Source organism: Anthonomus grandis, chromosome 2 (genome assembly GCF_022605725.1).
Source record: "Anthonomus grandis grandis chromosome 2, icAntGran1.3, whole genome shotgun sequence".
NCBI classification, from domain to species: domain Eukaryota; kingdom Metazoa; phylum Arthropoda; class Insecta; order Coleoptera; family Curculionidae; genus Anthonomus; species Anthonomus grandis.
The window spans coordinates 3,642,986-3,666,638 of record NC_065547.1 but is presented as its reverse complement, the minus strand read 5'-3'; the positions used below and the strand labels follow the sequence as shown (position 1 = coordinate 3,666,638).

Sequence of the window (23,653 nt, the reverse complement as noted above, 5' to 3'; positions counted from 1 at the left end):
AGGGACGGTTGTTAATATTTTCCAGGCACTTGAAATATTATTTTTTATTTTTTTAAATGCCTAAAATAAATAAAAAAAGCTTTCTTTCTTCCAGGCAGTAAATGTCATTTTTAAACCCTTGAACGCAAATACAGAAATTCTTTTTAAAATAGGGAAATGTTTTTTTCCAGATTTTTTTCCGTTAACTTAAAAGAATTCAGATTAGTTAAATAGAAAACTGGTTTCATTGCTGCCTATTCAGTTAAATTACCCTCACATTTATTTATATATAATTTTCCATGGGGTTTTATCAATATGAATCATAAATAATAATACCGACAGCCTTCAGAAAACGATTTTTCACGATCGAGGGAAACAAAAGCCGCAACGGGCCCGACAATGGGGCGAACATCCATTATCTCTTATTATTTACTCATTTCCTTATAAGTGCTTTTTCTCTTTCATTTATTTATCTATACGGTATGTACTCCCGCTCGATTATTGATTTCATTAATCTTTTGTAGCCTTAAGTTCCATTATTGTACGTAAAAGGACCAAATGACACGATCAAAGCACGGAAATCTTGATATCACTTAAGAAACCTAATAGTTATTTGAATTATGCAATCAATATTTGAGTATGAAACCAGTTCGAGTTGAACGCGAATCTGTACCACTACAACCTTTGGTTGGATAACAGCACGATCATTCTTTACCTTTTTTGATATTGCATCAATTCAGGATCGTATTCTATTCCCATCGCTCTCAGATCTGCAACGATGTTGTCTCCTCATAGATCTCTGCCCTTTCGGATTCTGTTCTCAGAAGCTGGCCTGGTGAAGATCAGAATCCTATGTCGGCCATTTTGCTTGGCAACATTGACAGGGAGTTGACAGAAGTGACGTTGTTGACTTTGACTAATGGAATATCATTTGTCATATCATTTGATTTTGTTTTTCAAGGTTTGGGTTTGTTTTAAGGATACTATTTTAAATCATTATATTTCTTAAAAATTGTCTTTTTCGTTATCAAGAGCGATGTTTTAATTGATTCGCAGGATTGTGATTTTACTATCGTTATCTTTTCATACTGTCAATGTTTAGTCTAGTCTTTAATAAAATCAATTTCAGTTGATTTCAATCAAGAAGCATTATTGTAAATCAAATAACGGTTTGGTTTCATATGTCAAGTGTCCTAGAATAACGAAATAAGCTACGTTTAGTGCCACGCCTAGTTATTTCGTTGTCGCATAAGCGACTTTTTGCCCATGCCGAGACAAGAAAATAAACCGACTGGGAAGTCGGACTTTAAAAAAGGGAGAATTTCCATTGTAAGTCGTCCTGGAGACGATAAATTTCGCAAGAAAGTTAAACTTAAAAGTTCATTTTAGAAGTTTCGCCCAGTTTTTGTAATAGGACAGGGCGAGAGGAGGGAGAGAGAGGAAAAGGGAAATTTCGTGCCCGGGCGAAAGAAGAAGTTATGCGAAGAGCAGCCGCTAGTTTGTCGCCGGTCGTGTATTTTAGTCGCATGGTTTTTCCGCATTAATGCGTTTTTCCCGAATAGCACAATCTGGTTTCATATTTAACCAAACTGGTTTCATAATTATTGTTCCATGAATAGCCTAGTTTGGCCAGCCTAATATAAGATCAATAGATCAGAGCCTTGAATAAAATTTACACAAAAATGTTTTCTGAGTAACCTGAGACTTGACTTGTCAAAATACGTCACTGAGTTTTTGAGATATTGTGATTTTTTGAGGACTAACTGCCGTTACAAGAACTACCTCATTCATTTTATATTTACTCGGAAGCCGATACTTGAATCGTTCTGAGTCTTAAAGAAAATTTGTACAAAAAAGTTTTCTGAGTAATTTGAAACCTCACTTGTCAACATATATCACTTAGTTTTTGAGATATTGAGATTTTTTGGGGACCAACTGCCATTGCAAAAACTGCCTCATTCATTTCATATTTACTCAGAAGCCGATAATTGGATCGTTCTGAGCCTTGCATGAAATTTGTACAAAAAAGTTTTCTGAGTAATTTGAGACCTTACTTGTCAACATATATCACTTAGTTTTTGAGATATTGAGATTTTTTGGGGACTAATTGCCGTTTGAAGAACTACCTCGATTATTTTATACTAACTCGGAAGCTGATACTGGAATAGTTTTGAGCCTTGAATGAAATTTGTACAAAAAAGTTTTCTGAGCATCCTGAGGCTTTACTTGTCAAAATACGTCACTTAGTTTTTGAGATATTGAGATTTTTTGAGGACTAATTGCCGTTGCAAAAACTACCTCATTCATTTCATATTTACTCAGAAGCTGATAATTGGATTGTTCTGAGCCTTGAATGAAATTTGTACAAAAAAATTTTCTGAGCATCCTGAGGCTTTACTTGTCAAAATACGTCACTTAGTTTTTGAGATATTGAGATTTTTTAGGGACCAACTGCCATTACAAGAACTGCCTTATTCATTTCATATTAACTCAGAAGCCGATACTTGGATCGTTCTGGGCCTTAAATAAAATTTATACAAAAAAGTTTTCTGAGTAATTCAAGACCTCACTTGTCACTGTTTCGAGATATTGAGATTTTTTGGGGACTAATTGCCGTTAGAAGAACTACCTCAATTATTTTATACTAACTCGGAAGCAGATACTGGAATAGTTTTGAGCCTTGAATGAAATTTGTACAAAAAAGTTTTCTGAGCATCCTGAGGCTTTACTTGTCAAAATACGTCACTTAGTTTTTGAGATATTGAGATTTTTTGAGGACCAATTGCCGTTGCAAAAACTACCTCATTCATTTGATATTTACTCAGAAGCCGATACTTGGATCGTTCTGAGCCTTGAATGAAATTTGTACAAAAAAGTTTTCTGAGCATCCTGAGGCTTTACTTGTCAAAATACGTCACTTAGTTTTTGAGATATTGAGATTTTTTGAGGACTAATTGCCGTTGCAAAAACTACCTCATTCATTTCATATTTACTCAGAAGCTGATAATTGGATTGTTCTGAGCCTTGAATGAAATTTGTACAAAAAAGTTTTCTGAGCATCCTGAGGCTTTACTTGTCAAAATACGTCATTTAGTTTTTGAGATATTGAGATTTTTTGAGGACTAATTGCCGTTGCAAAAACTACCTCATTCATTTCATATTTACTCAGAAGCCGATAATTGGATTGTTCTGAGCCTTGAATGAAATTTGTACAAAAAAGTTTTCTGAGTAACCTGGAGCTTCATTATACTTGTCGAAAAAAGCTTTTTGAGCAATTTGAGGCCTTATTTGCCAACATACGTCTTTTAGTTTTTGAGATATTGAGGTTTTTTTATCGACTAATGGCCGTTACAACATCAACCTTATTAATCTCATGCTCACTCAGAAGCTGATACTTGAATCGTTTTGAGCCCTGAATGACATTTGTAGAAAAAAGTTTTCTGAGTAATTTGAGACTTCAATTGCCAACATACGCCATTTAGTTTCTGAGATACAGAGATTATTTGAGGACTAACTACCGTTACAAGAACTACCTTATTAATTTCATACTAACTCAGAAGTCGATACTTGGATCGTTCTGAGCCTTCAATGGAATTTATACAAAAAATTTTTCTGAGCATTCTGACACTTTATTTGTCAACATATGTCACTTAGTTTTTGAGATATTGAGATTTTTTTGGAGACTAATTGCCGTTAGAAGAACTACCTCAATTATTTTATACTAACTCAGAAGTTGAATCTTGGATCGTTCTGAGCCTTGAATGAAATTTGTACAAAAAAGTTTTCTGAGCAACCTGAGACTTGACTTGTCAAAATACGTCACTTAGTTTTTGAGATATTGAGAATTGTTGGGAACTAACTGCCGTTGCAAGAACTACCTCATTAATTTCATACTAACTCAGAAGCCGATACTTGGATCGTTCTGAGCCTTGAATGAAATTTGTACAAAAAAGTTTTCTGAGCAACCTGAGGTTTCACTTGTCAAAATACGTCACTTAGTTTTTGAGATATTGAGAATTGTTGGGGACTAACTGCCGTTGCGAGAACTACCTCTTTAATTTCATACTAACTCAGAAGTCAAATCTTGGATCGTTCTGAGCCTTGAATGAAATTTGTACTAAAAAGTTTTCTGAGCAACCTGAGACTTGACTTGTCAAAATACGTCACTTAGTTTTTGAGATATTGAGAATTGTTGGGAACTAACTGCCGTTGCAAGAACTACCTCATTAATTTCATACTAACCCAGAAGCCGATACTTGGATCATTCTGAGCCTTGAATGAAATTTGTACAAAAAAGTTTTCTGAGCAACCTGAGACTTGACTTGTCAAAATACGTCACTTAGTTTTTGAGATATTGAGAATTGTTGGGGACTAACTGCCGTTGCAAGAACTACCTCATTAATTTCATACTAACTCAGAAGCCGATACTTGGATCGTTCTGAGCCTTGAATGAAATTTGTACTAAAAAGTTTTCTGAGCAACCTGAGACTTGACTTGTCAAAATACGTCACTTAGTTTTTGAGATATTGAGAATTGTTGGAGACTAACTGCCGTTGCAAGAACTACCTCATTAATTTCATACTAACTCAGAAGTTGAATCTTGGATCGTTCTGAGCCTTGAATGAAATTTGTACAAAAAAGTTTTCTGAGCAACCTGAGGTTTCACTTGTCAAAATACGTCACTTAGTTTTTGAGATATTGAGAATTGTTGGGAACTAACTGCCGTTGCAAGAACTACCTCATTAATTCCATACTAACTCAGAAGCCGATACTTGGATCGTTCTGAGCCTTAAATGAAATTTGTACAAAAAAGTTTTCTGAGCAACCTGAGGTTTCACTTGTCAAAATACGTCACTTAGTTTTCGAGATATTGAGAATTGTTGGGGACTAACTGCCGTTGCAAGAACTACCTCATTAATTTCATACTAACTCAGAAGCCGATACTTGAATCGTTGAGACCTGTTTTCATATTAAATCAATTGAAGGTCTGGTTTCATATCTATCTCTTTGTCGGTATTATCAAAGCGATAAATTTTCAAAGCTTACCATGAAACTGATTGTTATTTTATTCATTTATAAACAAGCAAAGCCCAATTACAATTCTGTTAAAAACTTTTAAATTCACAATAATAATACATAAAATAAGTAATATATAGAAATATCAAATCAATAAGTAATAATCATTAATAATATCTAACCTATGCTTACTACTATCAAGGTGGTTTGTTTGATTTGGTGGCAATCTTGCCCTACAAATGCCATTCCGTCTTAGGGGGGTGGTACTATATAATTTCTTTTCTTAAAAATTGATTATGCGAAATAGGATTTTCAACTAATTTTTAATTTAAAGAAAAACGATGAACTAAAAAAAGTTACTTTATTATGAAACCAGGCCGTTAGTAATTTCATAATCATGAAACCAAATCGTTATTTTATTGATTATGAAACCAAGCATTCATCATTAAATTTAATTAAAAAAAGTTTTTATCACTGGTAATGCCCCTAAAAATTGCATTGGGTCTTATGGGAGGTGGTACCATAAAAATTTTTTTTTGATAACTGATTACATTAAATACGATTTTCAATTCATATTGATTTATAAGAAAAACTATAAATTAGAAAAGGTGGCTTTATTATGAAACCAGACAGTGAGTCATGAAACCAGATCGTTATTTTAATGATTCATATTATGAAACCAAGCACTCATCATTTAACTTAAGTAAAAAATTTTCACTCCTTGGCAACGCCCCCAAAAGTTGCATTGGGTCTAACGGGAGAGACACCATATAAGTTTTTTTTCTTGACAATGTTTTTCACGTTAAAAAAATATTGTAATTTTAATTTTTATGAAACCAGATCGGATTTCTTCAAAAATCTTATGAAACCAAATCGTTGTTTCAATTATCATAAAATCTCTATTTAAATGATTATGAAATCAAGTAACCACGAAATCAATTATTTAATTCAATAAAGGAAGTTTGATTGGCTGGTAACGCCCTTCCCCTAAATTGTCTTATCGGAGGCGGTACCATATATATATTTTTTTTTAAACAATTGACCACAATAAATTTTGATTCATAAAAAAAACTTCAAACTAGAAAAAGTGACTTTATTATAAAACATTTGATAATCATGAAACCAGATCGTTACTTTCTTGATTATGAAAGCAAGTACTTATCGTTTAATTTAATTTAAAAAATTCATATGAATTTTTTAAAAAAACTATAAAGTAGAACAGATGGCTTTATTATGAAACCAGACAGTTGTTTAATTCATTGGTAATTCACTCCAAAGGTTACGGGAGGGGCGCCATGTATTTGTTTTTTTCTTGACAATGTTTTTTGGCTTTTAGAAACTTGTTCAAAACACCGTAATTTTAATTATCATGAAATCAGATCGAATTTTATGAAACCGGATAGTCCTTTGAATATTCATAAAATCTTTATTGGAACGATTATGAAATCATTTTATTGAACGAAAATAATTTAATTTTGTGGTAACCCCCTCAAAAATTTAACCAGGGCTCACGATGCTGGTAACATGCAATTTTCTTTTTGACAAATGACTACCTTAAATTGGAATTAAAATTCACATTAATTTATATGAAACCAGACAGTCAGTATAATGAAATTAGATCGTTACTTTAATGATTAATATGAAACAAAGCACACATTTAATTTAATTAAAAAAAAATCATTTGCTGATAATGCACCTCAAAAATTGAGACTATGAAACTAGACAGTCAGTCATGAAACCAGATTATTTTAATGAGTAATATGAAACCAAGCACTCGTCAAAACTGATATCCCAGCACACTCAGAAATGTCATTGGTTCTTACGGGGATGGCACCACATAAGCATTTTTTCCTTGAGCATTTATAAAGAATGGTAACGAAGTGATTTTATTTTTTCATTGTGAAAAGTGAAAAATTCCAAATTCTTCACTTGGGTGGTAAGATCGTATTATCCAACTCACGCCCTTGGCACGCCATATTCGAGAAATTTCCAGAAATCTTATTAGTGGTGCAACCAGTCGGAATGTATCGATACATTTTCACCGAGTGGGTGTGAAAAGGACCGGAAAATAGTTGACATAAAGAAAAAAAAGGATAAGTTCATACTGCAGATCAAGAGATTCCGATGTAGTACGGTCAATTTAGCTCAAAACTTGTTCCTTATTTAATCAAAACCCGTATGTCTTAGAAAAAAAACTCCTGGAGCAATAAAAGTAGAGCATAAAATTCTCTAAGAATTACCTGATTGGATTACATTGCTACAGTAAATGGTGTAAAGGATAAGGAGTTCCGAAGGTACTAAACTTTAAAGACCGTACTAATATCGACAATTGTTGTGACCTACATCGATACGAGAACTTTAAAACGGTTTGACCTTTTCTACGGGTCATTCCGGGGTTGATTATAAAAATTCTTTCGTGATTAATCTGAACGAACCGACTGAAGCGTTTCTGTTGGTACTACGCCTACACGCTCCCTTAGCCGTATTAATAAACTTTTTAAGATAAAAGGAACGTTTTACTATTGCCTTATTAAGATAATTTCCGATTATTTATTTATATCCGTTAACTCGTAATTTAATTACGATGACAGTCATTAAGTGTTAGAAGACGCTTATGGAGTTTTATCAGTTTTATAGGCAGACATGGGAATTCTAATACATTAAAAAAATGATAACCTTAATTAATACGGTCCTGATTTTAACGTCAACTAACATATGTCCTCCCTCTCCCTCCAGGTGCTTTTGACAGATAAATAGCGTGTCAAACGTCAACTGTCCGATAACAAGTGACCAGGAGCGTACTCAGAGACGAAATTAATTTATTGAAACAAATGTCAATAGAGCACTATAGTAGTAGCCACTACAATACGGACCAATAAGCGGCACGAGGAACTTACGTGGAGTTTTGTTTGTAATTAGTTTAAGCTGTAGAATCTCTTTTCCTCTTCACTTAATTTAAATGTACAAAAGTTAAAACTTCTCCTTCAGTTGATAAATCAGTCAGTAATGCAGTTCATAAATTAGCCGTGCGAATTATCTCTTTTCGGGGATCTCCTCTGGGCGGTGAATATTTCAAATTCGCGTCTCATTTAATGCTAAAGTTTCTCGAGAGAGAAATTATGTGACCGTCGTACCGTAAAAAAACCATTTTCGGTTTACTAATAATAACAAAAATTAGCAAGAAGAAATACCAAATATTCATTACCAAATACTACAAATATTCCCCAACTACGATTATAGATACCAGTGAATACAAACTATAACGGTACGTAGAAATTCACACAGATAATCCAATACCATGCAATAGACCAGATATATTAATACCAAAAGGCCTCAGCATTCAAACAAAATATAATGAAAAAATAGTAAAGTATATGGAATTTACCATAGTTCAGATATTTTAAAAATAGAAAAAAAGTAAGTATAAGTATTTATACCACTCATTATTTCTAAAACTCTAATCAACTCATAGTGCTGAAGGTGAAGCTAAGAAAGTTCCCACGCAGCGTCTGATCCAGAGTGGACGGCTGCAAACAGCGTCTGTTCTCCATGTCAGGAGCGGCTGATATTCACATCTTCCAACCCGTTTAACCAACGTGGAATATTATGGCTAAAAACCCCCTTAAACCATGATGGATTTTAAAACAAACGAAATAGTACCCCAGGTGGGTAGATCATCGCATGACAAATCCCACACCAGTAACAAGGTAAGCCTCAAGGATTCTGGAGGAGGCAAAAATCCTCTCTACTCTTAATACAGAACAAATTTAAACTTCACCTAGCCACCTATAATATTCGAACAATGAGATCAACCGAACATCTGGAAGAATTAGAGGTGGAACTATCCCATATCAAATGGAACATCTTGGGCCTATGCGAAACCAGATTACCGGACGAAAAATGCATCACACTGAAATCAGGCCACCTTTTGTATCGAAACAACAGAGAGGAAAATACACACATTGGCGGAACAGCGATTATGATTCAAAATAAATAAATAATAATAAATAATATCTTTATTTAGCAAGAAGCTACATTCAATAAAAACATAGGTGAAAAATAAACTAAAAGTGTAAATTGGCTATAACTGTATCAGGACACTCCGGTTTGTCCATGGATGGTCTCGGTAATCCAGAAACAGCATCCCGGTTCCAGAAATATCCTGTCAGAGGTAGACCATAAATTAAAACTAGACTTAACCTAAACATTATTCCCTTGCCCCACTTATTAAAAGCACAGTCAATTGTTGTTTGCCTTATAATAATAAAAATAATGTCGACTCAGGTTGATCGAGTCGGTTCGGTTACAATCAGCCGATGACACACATTTGGAACTTGGTTGACCTTGCCGACTAGACACATTGGTCCCCCCGTGTAATACTTAGAAAGGCTTCGGTAGTTCCAAGAAGCTGTAACCAGTATCCCGGTTGGCCCAAAAATACCCAGTCAACAGATAAACCAACAATCAAGATGATGATTGGAGCGGAAACAATGCATACTATAGTAAAACTTAAAAAACTACATAATTAAAATAAAATAACAAACACAATTTTACTTATTCATAATAAATTTTCTCAAGAGCCCTCTGAATTGATTTAAAGTAATACAATTTTTGATGTTAGCAGGCAAGTTGTTAAATAGTATTAAACCTTTGTATAGAACTGAATTATGCATTTGGGTTGTGTTACATCTGTCGACTAGTATGAAGTCTATACGATTTCTCGTATTATAGTTATGTATATCTCCAAAAACTCTTAATTTATTACAAATATAATCGGGGAGCATCTGATGTTTTAATTTAAAAATAAACAAATAAACGTTATACAAAATTCTTTGATGTACAGACAACATATCTAGGACACCCAACATAGAGATAACAGGCGTGTAACGGTTACAATTTAGAATCAGTCTCATAGCTCTATTTTGAATTCTTTCCAGTTGGTCAATTCTATACTGTGGCAAGTTAAACAATAATGTTGAACAGAACTGTAAATGAGGAAGAGCAATGGCGTTGTAAAGTTTTAATTTGATGTACATTGACAAGTTTTTTCCAATTCTTGTGATAAATCCAACTTTTTTTGAAAATTTTCTCATTACATAATCTGCATGAGCATGGAAATTCAGATTGGCATCGAAAATTGTTCCCAAATATTTAATTTCTTTGTCGTACAAAATACTTTCCCCATTCACAGAAATCTGTACATTGCCCATGTCTATAGAACTTAATCTAGATCTCTTGCCAAATATACAAAACTTGGATTTACTTGCATTTAAACTTAGTTTATTTCTACAGAGCCAGATGAATAAGTTATTGAGTTCAACGTTCATGACCTGTTGCAGTTGATGAATGTCTTTACCCACCACATATAACATTGTATCGTCCGCAAACAACACCACATTACACCCCCGCACTACCTCCACCATATCGTTACATACAATACAATATCAATACAATATTAAATACAATCGTTACATACAATAAAAATAGCAAGGGGCCCAAGACCGTTCCCTGCGGTACACCATGCTTTACATTAACACTTTCAGATGAACTGTTTTTGTACATGACTCGCTGAACTCTACCACTTAGATAAGATTGAAACCACTTCAATACATTATTTTTAAGGCCTAACCGTTCTAATTTCCTAATTAACATTTCTCTACTCACGGTTTCAAACGCTCTCTTAAAATCCAAAAATACAGCAAGTACTAGATTATCAGAGTCAAGGGCCTTGAGAAAATTATCAACTATATTAATAATGACAGACTCACATGAATGATTCTCACGGAACCCCGATTGGTTAGGCACAACTATTTTATTTATATTACAATGTTCGAGTAGCTGTTCCTTAACACATACTTCAAGGAGCTTCTCATAAATAGGTACGGTGTTAATTGGCCCAAATTCATTACACAATTTAGTGTTTTGCACTTTTGGAACAGGAACAACAGTAGAAAGTTTCCAGGCTTGCGGAAAAATCCCAGTACTTAAGGATGTATTGATAATATCCAGAAGACGATCACCCACAACATAAGCAACATCGCAAAGAACCTGCTTGGAGATGCCACTCTCCCCACCACCAACGTTTTTTAGATTTTTAAGTATTTCCTTCATTTTAGTCATCGAAACTTTATTAAATTGTGTCAAGGTTTTCTGGACTGAAGGTGGTTCAATGAAATATGTTTGGCCATTTGCTGCTGGTGGAATATCTGCAAGAATAAGATCAATACTATTCACGAAATAATTATTAAATCTATGTGCAATATCATCCTCCTGTGTAATGATTTCATTTTCAAACTTTATTTCATTAGGCATGTTTTGGTTTTTTCCTGGCAAAAGCGTCTTCAGATTTTTCCAGAGTTCTTTTTGATTATTTTTATTTAGATCTATGGTATTCGCAAAAAATCTATCCTTTTCTACTCTTATCTTGCTTACTATGTTATTTCTTATAGCTTTATATTCATTCCAAACGTTGTCGTTGTTTTCTATGGCAGCCCTTTTATATAATCGATCCCTTTCCTGCATTTGCTCGCTTATATCTTGAGTTATCCATTTTTTATCGGCATATTTCTGTTTTTGCACAATTTTAATCCTTGGGCACATACTGTCAAGAATTGTTCTAATATCTCTGACAAAAGTATTAGCTAGTAAGTCAACATCTGAACTATTTCTATTCCAATTGCATGTAAGCAGTTCTTCCTGAAGTTTATGGCATTTGTAGGTCTTAAAAGACCTAGTATAACTTACTACATCCATTGGCTGTTCCTTCGATTGATCCAGAGAAATTGATATAATAGAATGGTCACTAATTTTAGGAGTTTGATGGACTTTATGCGAGAGAGATTTGTCATTTGAAATTAAATAATCGATCAGAGTCTGACTTCTTTGGACTATTCTAGTTGGAGTCTTAATTATTTGACTAAACCCATTGGTATAAATGATACTTAATAATTTGTTACTATAAAAATTGTTTTTTAATAAATCAAAATTAAAATCCCCAAGGATAATGTTGGTGCCATTAAATCCACTAACTTGCTCTAAATATCCCCCAAAAAACTCTATAAATTTGGCATCTTGTTTCTGAGGCGAATGGTACAGAACAGAGCACAAATATTTACCTCCACCCATAGATAGCTCAAAAGACAACAGCCAGACATAATCATCAATAGACAATACAGACCCCACCTTATATCTAATATCGTTTCTAATAAGGGCCAAGACCCCACCTGTTCTACTGTTGTTACTAGTGCATTGCTCCAAATTGTACCCATCAATAATCAACTCACATGGCTCAATAACCGGGGTTACGTGAGTCTCACTCAAAAGCAAGATCTTAGGCCTCCAGTCATTTACTAGTAAAATAATGTTATCTTTGTTGTTTAGATAACCTTGGCAATTAAAATAAACAATGTTGGTGTTAAGTGCAATATTTAGGTCTAATTGCTACTTAATATATTTATTCCTTTGTAACTCTTCAATTCGCTTATAGGAATCACAACTAGTTACATCCCAAGAAACGTGATTGACATTTAGCCTAAGACCATACTTTTCATTAGATACTACACAATTAATACACTTAACGCTACTTACATTACATTCTTTAACATCATGGGATCCACTACACTTTGCACACACTTTATTTTCTTTACACTCTTTCAGTAAATGACCATACCGACAGCACTTGAAACACCTTCGGATACCATATTCGTTAAAGACAGGACAACGGTTCCAACCAATGTTCATCTTCTCCTTTTCAATAAACACTGCATACGTGGTAGCATCAACTTCCAAGATCATATTGAACTTTTTGTTTACGATTTTAGTTTTTCTCACAATTTGAATTTTCCGGTTTGGAGATTCTGGAACATTATTTTGACTCTTTATTTTGGCCAAAATTTCATTATCTGATAGGTTGTACTCAGACTCGTTAATGCCCACCACCTTAATCCTGTGCTCTAAAAGTTTTGGTACCTCAACACTGTAGTTGTCACCCATGTTGTTCTGGATCTGCGACTGTATCGAAGTTAGCTCCTTCTCATTGCCACACTTAATGATAACGCCGCCACTTTTGGTTGCTTTTCCTAGAGATAAACCGGCTCCAATAACAGTAGGATTGACTTTCTTTCTCAAATCCTCCTTCACTTGCTTTACATCTTTCTCCGGACACTTTTGCTTTACAACCAAGACTTTGCTATCATTTTTGGTGCCTATTGCTGCAGCATATGACAACTTGGAGTTCACACTTGATGGGGCTGTTGACGGCTTACATTCCTTCAGGCTGGCAATTTCACGTTTCAAATTCTGGTTTTCGTTTAACAGGAGATCGACTTTTTGATTTAACTCGTTAGTTCTACTGACTAAGAGCTGCAAGGTGGCCATAATATCTCCTACATTATCTAAATCAATAACAATATCATCTGTGCGGCTTCTTTTCCTAGCGCGCTCTGTTTTGTATGCACTATCACTAGATGCAGAGGGATCACACGATTCACATTTCCATGTCGATTTTCTCAAATGAAAACCGCGCATGTCAACATTAACACACTTTCCATGAAAATACTTAGCACACCTGGTACATTGTATTATCGACTTGTCATCAAATACTAAATTACATTTAGCACAATTACTTTCTGGATCACCGTCATCCGTAGTACTTCCTCCAGCCATTATTTCATTAGTTAATCACAATTTCAAAATCACCCCGTATATGAATTAAATATAAGTTAATTTAGACAAATACTGTTTACAATAGAACACCCGTTAATGTAAACACTGTAATTATCACGTACGTGCACTATATTTATGTTATACTTATTACACAAATTAGAGAAATAAAAATTGAATTTTACTGATTTATGGCAACCGTGATTCTAAAAAAAGTCAATACTTAGCTTGAAAGATGCAAAATTTTAAAAGACTTATTTTGATATAAATTATTAATCAAAAACTGTACTTTAACCCTTTGAAACACGCGAAAAACTATGGATCGCCTATCATACGTGTTAACTGCTTGGACTACTACGAACGACTTTCGAGTTTTTACAAAAGAGTATAAAGCGGCTAGTTACTAAGATGAAATCCATATCGAGGAGAGTCATTTACATAGTATTGAAGATATCGAAAAGATATAGCGTCCAAATAATTCAAGTATATGCCCCTAGAAGCTCTGCACCCGATGATGAGATAGAGAGATTCTACGATGACATTTCACAAGCGCTGACATAAGAGACAGCACACTACAAATACATTATTAGCGATTTCAATGCTAAACTAGGAGTACCAGCGGGAAACGGAAATCAATATGTGGGTAAATTCGGACTGGGCTGTATCAACGAACGAGCAGAAAGATTGATCAATTATCTCCAAAAAGAAAGTATGTACTGTATGAACTCCTTCTTCAAAAAATCAGAAAAGAGACGTTGGACATGGAGAAGCCCGAACTCAAATACGAAAAACGAGATCGACTACGTACTGACCAATAAAAAGCTTACTATAAAAGACGTTTCGGCCCTAAATCGCTTTGATACTGGTAGCGATCACAGGTTGGTAAGAGCTAAAATAGAAATAAACGTGAAATAAGCTAATCAAAATACAACCATTTCCCACATCAAAAACAATCCAGGAAAACCGCCAAAAATTCCAAGCTGAACTTAACAAGAAATTGTCTAATAAAGAAGCACTGAACAGCTTGAATATAAACGACCTAGAAAACAGAATAAGTACTGACATTAGAACGACAGCCAAAAAGATATGTGCCACTACCAAGAAAAATAATTCAAAAATAAAAAAGGAAACTAGAGCTTCTCATGGCGAAGAGAAGAAACTTGGAGAAAGGAATTCATGAATACAACGAAATTAACAGATTGATAAAAAAAGAAACAAGGGAAGATTTAAGGCAATACAACACCGAAATGATAACAACAACTATCGAAAACAACAAAAACATGAAAGTACTTAAAACACGTAACAATGATGGACGCCTCCAAACACATCAACTAAGGGACGCAAACGGAAACATCAAAGGGGACAGTAAAGATTTAATGGATATCGTGGAAAATTTCTACAGCACACTGTACACAGGAGACAACCCAGAACAAGCAATCGGAGTTGATGAAACGATTCTCAATGTAGGCTCCGAAGATCTTCCTGACATCACCAGAGAAGAAGTAGAACTAGCATTGTCTCAAATGAAAAACGGTAAAGCACCAGGGGAAGATGGAATTACAGCTGAAATGATAAAACTTGGGGGAAGAACTACTGTAGAAGCAATGACAATTCTTCTTAATAAATGTATGACAGAAGGCGTGTACAGTACCCCAAGCATGGCAAAAGGCCCAGGTGATTTTACAGTACAAAAAAGGCTGAGAATCGACAACTATCGACCTATTAGCTTACTCCCCCACCCGTACAAACTTCTGACAAAGATAGTAACAAATAGGCTTACAGCTAAACTAGATGCCTCCGGAACAAGCTGGCTTCCGAAAAGGTCATAGCACAATAGAACACATACAATCCGTTCGCACTATAATAGAAAATTGCAACGAGTACAATGAACCACTACACCTCGCATTTGTTGACTATAACAAAGCTTTTGACTCCGTAGAGTTGTGGGCTATTTTTAAGGCCATGAACAATGCAAGAATCGACTCTCGATACAAGCAGCTTCTCAAACACGAATATACGAAAATGCGACAATCACCGTTAAAATCTCGGAAGAGATAGAAACAAACAAAATTCAAATAAAAAGAGGAGTAAGACAAGGGGACACCATCTCCCCAAAGCTGTTTAGGCGGAGAGAAAGGCATCAAAATCGACGGCAAACATCTGAGCCGTTTACGCTTTGCGGATGATATAGTACTCCTTTAGCCAGAATATAATAGAATTACAGGAGAGTTGGCAGAACTTCAAAGAGAATCGAAAAGAATAGGTTTAAACATGAATTTAAATAATACAAAAGTCATGCCACCTGACAATATTCAAGTACATATAGAAGACCGAATTATTGACAACGTCGAAGAATATGTATATTTGGGACATTGCATCAAATTGGGCAAAGAAAATCAAACTGCCGAAATAAACAGACGTGTTCGTTTGACATGGGCAGGTAACTGTCACACGTCTTGAGAAATGAAACTATTCCAATTAATTTGAAAAGAAAGGTCTTCAATGCCTGCTTACTGCCCGTGATGACTTACGGAATGGAAACCATGACACTCACTGTTAAATCAGCCAACAAGCTTAGGACCACCCAAAGAGCCATAGAGCGGATGATGCTAGGAATAAGCCTGAGAGACCATATTACAAACGAGAGTATTAGACAAAGAACTAACGTTGAAGACGTCATAACACGCATAGCCCACCTGAAATGGAGCTGGGTAGGACACGTCGCCCGACAGGACGACTTGAGATGGTCAAGACACATCGTTCAATGGAGACCTCGCATACATAAACGTAGCGTTGGCAGACCACAGTTACGCTGGCTCGATGATGTCAAAAACAAAGTGGGCAACAGATGGCACCAACTGGCACAGAACAAAGAAACATGGAAGAATATAGGGGAGACCTATGTCCAGGAGTGGACTGTGAAGGATTGCTGAAAGAGGAAGAAGAATCAACTCATTATTTCTCTAACTACTGGCATTACCCCACATATCTTTAACACACATTTTGAACAACTTTTTTGACTGTCAAGCTATTTTCAAATCAAACCTCATAATTTCCTTGCTATTAAAGATAGAAGTGTGACTCAAAAACTAGCACAGTTTTTGAATCGAGTTTGAACCAATTAATAGAGCTATTTTTATTTCTGAGAAGTCAATAATTATTGAGAAAAATCACAGTTAGTTTTTTTCCCTGCTACCATAGTATTACGAGTGATTTTTAAAAAACTCCAGAATTTGTTTGCTTTTAGAGATAAAATTCAAAAACTGATACGTGTCTCAATCAATGAAGCAATTTTTATGCATCAATAAAACAATCTGACAAATCAACAGTTTTTGAGCAAAATCACAAATTTGTCTCTTCATATCCAATCTTAGTATTTGCAATCAATGCAAAAATTTAAAAAATCAATAGTTTTCATTTATCATTGTGCCTATAAAACATTTTAGGTTTCTTATACATACTATAGGGCGTAAAAAAATGTCTTGTCCTAAAAAGGGACGAGGGTCAAATTACCCCGTTTCACGTGTCATTTACCGTCCACTCCGAACTTGAATCCCCCCCCCCCCCTCCCAGCCTTCCTTCCATCGAATGAGTATAAGAACAAATGAAATCCTTTATTTTCACTTCCTCTTCCCGAGATTAACGTTCGGTAATAAAATGGCAAACGGGAGTAAAAAAGTAGGGAAGCGATTTGTAACGAAGTTATCCCGGTTTCTTTTTGTCCGGGAGAGATGGGCCGTCGTAAGTCACATCCTGTTAAGCAAATCTCATTTTGCTTTTATTATTTGAATACTCTCAAAGATACCGGCACCCCATCTCAGTCATAAAGTGATTTGTTCTTTATCATATTTAGAAAAAAGGATCAGCAAACATCCATGTTTTATGCTTAAATGAAGCATTATACCTATGCGGCTCTCATCTATATGTGTTTTATTTATAAGGCGCATCGGCTTGCAGATAATTTTCTGCTCTACATGTCGGTCGGCCCATCCCGATACCATTTAAGGCGTATTTAATGCACAAACTGCCGCAGTAATCCATACATCAGTACGGTCTAAATAACTATTAAATTGATGAATACAAAGAAGGATTCAGTCAATAGACTAATTAAACGCGTGAAGAAATTTCTCTAATTCACACGGTTATGCAACGCAAGCATTAGCGAATAAAAAACATCCGAATAATCGAGCCATTAATTGCAATAATAGAAAAAAAATCCTGAATCATCGTTTCTTATACGATTTTCTTAATGAGCCTCAAGGATTTTAATAAATTAAGCGTCCGTCCGAAAAGGGAAAGTCTCCGATTTATGCGTTTATCCAATCATAATATCTAGTAAAAGACGTTACATGCATCGCATCTATTGCATCATCAGGCATTTTATGGGTGTAGTATCGCGGCGTTATTTAAATGCCACAAATTATTTCATTAATGTAACTTAATAAATATAGAGGGCGTGCAGGTATACGGGTCTGACAGATGACATTTGACTTCACGACTTAATTATTTCCAGGAACTTAATAGTCCTAATACATAAACCTGGACTGCTAATGCATATGGCCAGGATACCCAAAAATACCTATTGCCTGATGGCCGCCATTTTTATAGTGGTTGTGTCCTTTTGATGTTGGTCACTCTGAACATTTTTAGTGTTGCCAACAAAAAATATATTAAATAACGGTAATGAAGTTAACGACGCTGACGTTTGACGTGTGCAGTGTTGCCAGATGATTGGGTAAGAATTATGGTACATTCTAGGCAAAATTATGGAATTTTGTACAAAATTATGGTACAATCATACAATTCTGTCAGTACACAACCTTTTCCTATGTATGACGTCACGTCACAGTCGCGCCGTTGCCAAACTTATAAAATGTGTTACATTTTGTTGTTTTGATAATGAGTTATGAATTTAATCAAATTTCCTATTCTGATCATTTCTTTTAATTAAAAGAACGATTTCCAGTAGAAATAAAATACTTTTTAACAAAGATAGTAATTTATTGAAAAATGAAAAAAAAAACCACTCAAAAATCTAAATTAAAAATAGATAAACATCAACACAAATACATATACAAATTTGTATATTGGATAAATTGGTTTAACCAAACAAGAAAAACATAAAGATATTGCATATAAATATTATTGAAATGTTAGATACAATAAAAAATGAATAAAGATATATACAAAAAAAACAAAAATATTAATTTACTTATAACAGAAACAAAAATAAAACAAAATTCTAGCCTTAAATCCTACTATAAAAATCAGTCTTTAAATTAATTTTCATTAAAGGACACGTTTACATTTTCGTCATTTTTATAAATATTGCTGGTCATAGCCGTAAGTATATCTTTGGTTACAGAAAATTTATGACATTCTTTCCCTACACTCTGGGATGCCAGCAAGAGACCATTTACGGTGTTTGTACACAATTTATTCCTTATATCAGTGTTTATTAAATTGACTTTGGAAAATATTCTCTCGCACTCCGCATTTGAATAACAAGAATATTCAAAATAAACTGGGCTAATTCTTTAAATTTAGGACTGTTAAGTCTTTTAGAAGAACAATTTTATGCCAGCATTTATCAATAAGAATTTAATTTCTTATGTTATCTGGTAATTCCAATAAATTCTGGCAATACAATTTCCATTGATCGTCTATTTGCTGCAATTTATCATTGGCATCTATTATCCTGGGTAACATGTTTATCAGTGATAAAAGGGTATTTGGTCCAGGCTTTGCATAATTTGGATTAAATATATCTATTTCTGATAATATTTTCTCACTAAAATCAAAACGTTTTTTAATTTCTGTTGCAGACACTATAAAAAACTGTCTACACCTGAAATAAAAATCATTTTGTTCAGTAAGATTTAATTTCTGTATATTTTGCATAACTTGGACCCATAGATAGACCGTATTTAAAGTTATAAATTGAGCGGAATTGTTAGGTTCAATGTCTCCTAAGTCAGCTCTATTTACATAATTTGGATTTAAATAATTTTACAAAATACTTTTGTAAGTTTCACAAATTTTGGGGAAAACATTTGTAATTACTACCCTCTCATTTCGAAAATATTCATTCAGTTCAACAAATTTTGGCAATATCCATTGTAAAAAAAAATAAAAAAGTTTAGTAGAGGTATCATTTAGTCTGTTGGCAATTTGTTCAGAAGTCTGCAACCTATGTTCGGTCCATTGTTGTGTAAAAAATAATTGTAGAGCACCCCACTGTTCAACAATCCTTCTTACTACCATTAACAATGAAAGCCACCGGGTTTGCAAAGGGCGTAATATTTTATGAGGCTCTACTTCACAGAAATTTTGAAATTCAGTATATTGGGACTGGCGCTTAGAGCTGTTTTTTAAAAAAATATAAATGTCACGAGCCATGTCTTCACAGTGACGTGGTAAAACCTTACAGGAATCACTAGCACATAAGTGCAATGAATGGCACACATACTTTTGGACAATTATCCCAGGATAATTTAATTTTAATCTGCTGACAATTGAATTTTTTGAACCAAACATAGTATTGCGGCCATCTGATCCAAATCCTATAAGGTTTGAGTCTGGAACTTTTTCAGATTTTATTAATTTATTATATATCGATTCTGCAGTAGCCCCAATATTTGCTTAATCATAACTTTTGTTTGAAAAACATTGTATTAAACTTAAAAACTTAGTAGTTATACTACCCGAGTTATACAAAGATTTTTGACAGTGCCTACATCATTGGACTCATCAATTAACAGGCTAAATTTGGTGCATGCTAATTATTGGATTAACTCTTTAAAGTGTGTTTGCCCTAAAATATTTTTTATCACGGCAGTTACTTTTGTCCGTCCCATTTGAATGCCTTGTGCTATTTTGGAGTCCGGAAAGATATCTTTTATAAGTGGTATGAGATAATCACACAGCTGCATTGGTAAATTATGCTCCGCAAGCATTGCAGCAATTTTATTAATTTCTGCTCTAGTAGATTGCATTTCATCATTGTTTTTCTTGCCAAAAAGTTCATTGATCTTGGGTTGATTTTGAGCAAATGATTGAACATTGGTAATGTGTTTTATTCCCTTACTATGGTTTTTTATTACGGATATGTCGGCCTGAAACTCTGTGTCACATGCATGACATCGAGCTTTGGTTGGTTTATCTAAAAGAAGTAATAGAGTAGTCCTTAACCAACCCTGAAACGACTTATCTAATTCCCAATCCTTTCGATAGCTTTAGGGTCTATTTGCTCGTCTATTTTTATTTCCAAAATTAACTTGTTTTAAGTTTCGTTCACTATTTTCATCTTCGGATTCAGAAATATTTATATGTTTTCGTTTTAAGCCGGAGTTGGAGGTCATAATCTTATAATAATTATTGATGCTTTATCCTTTAGTTCTATTTAACCCCCAACCCCCAACAGCCAAAAGCAAACAAAAATAATAACAAAACAACTTAACCTCAAATAATAAAAACAAATGACGGACTGTTGACGTTGATGTTTAGAAGGGTTCTGTTTTGTGTTTAATGTTTGTAGTTTTGTGTTCATGTACATTTCGCATTTTACTGCGAAATTGTTCATATCATATTAATATAAAAAATAATCATAGAAATTTATAAAACCCAAAAAAAAAAACAAAATAATGGTACAACTATGGTACATTTCTGATTATGGTATAAATTATGGAGCAAGCAAAAAATGTTGCAAAATTATGGTACAATTCCATAATTATGGTACGTCTGGCAACACTGGACGTGTGAGTATAGCGGATTGCCTAGTTTTTGGCGATTTGTAAACGACGCATGGGTAAATCGTCTGGAACAGGCGATGTATCTTTCTCCTTATTTAATACGTGAATAATGTATAACCATCTTTATTTAAAGGTATTTGGTTCAGTTTCTCAAAACCGAATTATTGTGAATTGTCCGTCTGTGTTGTTTATAATAGAATAATATATTGAGTTGTTAATAGAATAATATATTTTTACTATATAAACCATTTATAATTATAAACCCTCATAAAATCATCTATATTTTGATTTTTATAGATGGTTGTACCTATAATGTGGAAACACTGTACATGGAAGGAAAGTAAAACTCGTAATAGTAAAAATAGAAAGAAAATAAGTGTTTTTAACTGAATTTGTTAAGTAAATACAAGCAGAAATTTAAATGAATATCATGATTTTCATGGTCTTAGGATTTATAAGATTCATGATTATCAGGATAATAGAACAAATATTTTAAAGTGCATGCATCTATTCCAAGTTGATTGAAACTTTGTCTCTAATATTAGGTGAGGATTATTTTCTTTCATAAATTTTAACGAAATCTTAAAGAAGTACTAGAAAAATCACAGATCTAACGCAACTATCTTAAATTCTTACGCATATGTAACTTTCTATTTTGTATTTTTGTGAACATAACCTCTCAAAAACTTTAATTGTTTTGTTTCCCTACAGATGGCACAACTAAAATTTATCAGTTGCGGCCTCCTAATAGTGGTCATTTACTTTTCATTGAATTGGCAGTCCAGGTATATTTATAAGTTCGTGGTTAAATCTGATAACCGACTAATTGAAGCAATAATCAGAAACCAGTTATTTTGTATTTCGAATTAGAAAAATTTATTTAAGGGTTCCGATTATTGAATATTGAATAAGTTGAACATAGCTTTAAAAAAAAATAAGCCAGTAAGTATTAAAAATCCACCTGACTAAAATTTAGGCACTCTCCGAAAAGCGAGGATAAAATAACCTCCACCGGTATGAAGGTTGAATGTGGCGGGGCGGAATAGTCTGCCACCCAAGATGGCCGATTGATTCTGATTGTCTAATTTTTGACGTACACAGGGGCGGATTTCCGATTTACGCAAAGGCTAAGTAGGCTAAAGCCTAGGGCGGCAAAATCACGTTTAAAAAAAATTATCGGAATAAATAATTAAAAAAAAATATTCGAATTCGGCCTAACTTATACGCAGCGTAGGATTTCCAGGAAAGCCTTTCCTTAAATCAGCAGACATATATGTACATATTGCGCAGATCGGAGCCGCTGTCGCTTTTTGGTTTACATTTTTTACATTCGTTAGATAAGTGCCGGTGTTTTTTCTACAAACTTCTATTATTTTTAATAAATTGTTAATTGTTGACAGTTTTGGTTTGCGAATTGCGGATTTTACTTACTCGATGCTTACAAGTTAGAAGAGGTTGGGGTTGGGTGTAGACTAGAGCTCTAGAGCAGACTGGAGCTGAATTGTAAATTGTAAACAATAAAAAGGTAGGTTTCTTTTTTTGATTCTTCGTTTTCAAGTTTAAAAAGGATTTTAAATTCATATCATATTGTCAACAAATACAACAGAGGGTGAATTCAGGGACTGAGTACAAATCATTTTATTTTTAATAGACGTTTTTAAGTTGTTTTTTGTGCATACTTTTATTAAGAGGTATAGCGATTTAGGTAAAATTTTGACAATTTTGTTTAAATACAAAGTGGCGCATGTAAATCGGAACAGAGGCAATTTTGGGCATACGTTAGTTTCAAGTTCTGGGCTTTATTTTATAAGTGAGTTAGAAAAAGTTCATTAAGCATTTTTGACATGTGGTAAAAACCAAACAATTTAGTTAGGAAAGAACTTTTTGTACCTTTCTATTTCAAATTATTCATTTATCTATTAGTTACAAACAAATTATAAATTAAATTTTTTTTTTTTTTTAACAGAGACATTAGGATTGGTGCCACTCCCCCTTAGGAGGTTGTAAATAAAATCGACGGGTTTCAGAGTTTTTCAAAAAGGCTAATGGACTGCCCGAAATTGCCTCTGTTTTGTTTTCGATGCGCCACAGGTGCAGATATGCTTTGGCTTAATAGTTTTAAATTAAATTAAATGCTTTTAAAATCCTAGTGATAAATAGGTATAGAATAGCTTCATATTATATTAGGTCCAATAAACAGCAAAGATAAGTGATGGACGCAAACGACTGTTTGGAAACCAATACAA

At 34.0% G+C, this 23,653-nt stretch overlaps 1 protein-coding gene across 14 annotated transcripts in view; it reads right to left on the bottom strand.

Annotated features, from left to right (window-relative positions):
- The window catches only part of LOC126750389 (uncharacterized), a 387,538-nt gene that overhangs the window by 270,681 nt on the left and 93,204 nt on the right, over positions 1-23,653 (bottom strand). Inside the window, exon 1 of one of the 14 annotated variants that reach the window (XM_050460008.1) lies at positions 695-746. The exons of the other annotated variants lie outside the window; for them this stretch is intronic. The gene's annotated coding sequence lies outside the window, so the exon portion shown is untranslated. Of the gene's footprint in view, positions 1-694; positions 747-23,653 lie in introns of those variants that run through there. 14 annotated transcript variants of the gene reach the window in all.